Source organism: Galeopterus variegatus, unplaced genomic scaffold (assembly GCF_000696425.1).
Source record: "Galeopterus variegatus unplaced genomic scaffold, G_variegatus-3.0.2 Scaffold196, whole genome shotgun sequence".
In the NCBI taxonomy this organism is placed as follows: domain Eukaryota; kingdom Metazoa; phylum Chordata; class Mammalia; order Dermoptera; family Cynocephalidae; genus Galeopterus; species Galeopterus variegatus.
Window position 1 is genome coordinate 212,421 of NW_007726307.1, and position 2,346 is coordinate 214,766.

Genomic DNA, 2,346 nt, shown 5'->3' on the forward strand with positions numbered 1-2,346 from the left:
GGGGGGGGGGGGGTGGAGGTGAGGCAGGAAGGGGCAGATGTGGAGAGCCGGCAGGGGCCAAGTGCCCCACTTGCCTCCCTCGGGACCTGTCTGCTCATTACCTGCAGGTGCTGGGTGGTGGGCTCAGCTTCACGCCCCTCCAGGCAGCTTCCTGCTTTCAGTGATTCCTAGTCAGAGTGAGCAGGTCCCCCTGACACCCCCAGCCGTGTCCTCTCTTTGGGGTTGGGAGGAAGCAGTGAGTTGCTGCTGCCCTCTTCTCCAGGATGGCCCTGCTGACTGATTTTAAGGGGTGGGCATTGGCAAGGCTTGGGAAAGAAGAGGGTTTTCCTCTCTTCCTTGTTTATAAATTGCCCAAGACCAGAAGCAGTGGGGGGCGGGGGGGCCCTGGGGGTACAGGGAAGGAGGCCCAGAGGACAGTCTGAACACTGGGTGGAGCTGCTGTGACTTGTAGAGCAAAACAGGAGGAGGATTGTGTGTTGTAAACTCACAGGAGGATGAGTGGAGCAAGAGAAGAGGGAAGTCGATGGAAATGTGTCCATGTGCCTTTTGGGAAACTGCAGGCAGAGCCAAAGCTAAGATAAACTATTGAGCAGATTTTTTTTAACCAAGGGCTCCTGAGATTGCTTCTGTCACCTCTGAGCAATGAGCTCAGCAAGGTGACCACATCCACACCAAAGGTCACAGCCACCCAGCCAGCTTCACCTGCTGTTTCCAAGCCTGAAGCAGGGGCCCTGATAAGACTCTCTCTCAGCTCCCAGGCCTCCCTAGGCCCACTAGACGGACAAATAGTCAGAGCCAGTGCCAGGGACTCCTGTAGGATGTCTGGCCAGGGGCTACTCCTCCTTAGGCCTTGGTTTCCTCCAGTGTGGAAGCCTGATTCCTGTCCTGCCTGCATCCCAGGAAGCCTGAGGAGGCGGCACTGGGAGGGCAGGGCTCTGCACACTGAAGGACTGGGGCGGGGACCTGGAGGAGGAAGGCCTGAGCCCTCGGCTGTCAGATGGCCTCGCTCTGGGCACTTGCCTCTTTCCCAGGGAGGAGGAGCACCTGACACCAGAGTCTCCTGCTCTCCTCTAATGCCGGGAAGCGCCACAGCGCGCGTGCTCATTGGAAGACAAGCCCATAACTGGGCCGGCCGGAGTCCGGCCACCCCCACATTCCCCAGAGGCTTAGACACGGGCCAGTCTGTCCCCAGGGCCCTCTGCCCACACCACAGGCCAAGCAGCACCAGGTCCAGTCCTGGACTTTAAAGCAGAGGAACTGAGGCTAGAGCCCAGCAGGGACTTGCTCAAAGCCCCCACTAAGTTCCCTCCTGAGCCACGACTCAAGCCGGACCCGGTGGGGTGCTAGTCCCAGAGCCAAGTCTGCCCTGCCTGCCTCCGAGGGCTCCCCAAGCTCCAACCTGGACCCCTCCCTCCTCCCTGCACACGTTCCCCTGGGGCTGAGCTGAGGGGTGGGACATTGCCAGCCAGCCCTTTCCTCAGGGAAGCCAGGACAGCAGAGGGCCCCTCCCCCTTCCTCCCCTTCCCCATGCCTACTCCCCACCCACCCACCTCCTGCCTGGGCCTCTCTGCCCCATCCTCCACCTGACCTAGTCCTGCCTGGGTCTCCACCCCACGGCCACAGGGAGTTTCCTAGAGCAAGTCACCCACTGACTAGGTCCCTACTGTTTCGCTCAGAACCTTTCCACAGATCTTTGTGGCCCCCCAGTCTCCTTAAAGAGGCCCCAGCACCGCCCACTAGCCTGACCACTCTCCCCCGACACACGCCCCCTCAGCCACATGCGGCTCTGCCACTCCCCACCTGCGCTGCTCCCCACAGGCAGATGTCCCGGATCCCTGCAGAACGACACTCCTGCTGTGCAGTGGGCTTCTCCCAGACAGGAGCTCCTGTCCCAGCCTGAGCCAGAGCCCTGGGCCCAAGGAACAGCCATCTGACCCTGACGCTGAGACCCAGACCTTCCCAGGACCCTGCAGAGCAGAGCGCAAGAGGTTCAGGCCCACACGACCCAGGCCGTGGCCTCTGCAGGAGGTTTCTGGCTTCAAGGGAAAGACCCGGCTCAGGCAGAAGGTTTGGATTTAACTGTGTATGTTCCCACAGGCCACTGCCCAACAGCCCCTGCTCTAAGGGGCCCTGTCCACAGCTATGGCCCTGGTGGGACGGCTCTGCCCCACCTCAGCTCCCAGATGGAGTCTGGGAACTGGTCTCATCCCTGCCATAGCCCAGGCTGTTACCTGGGGAGCTCTCAGGCAGGATAGCAGTGGTGCCTTCAGTGACTCTGGCTTCACATCCTAATGCAACCTTGCCTCGGTGCAGTCAGCTCAGGGAATAAGTTAGCAGGCATGGAAG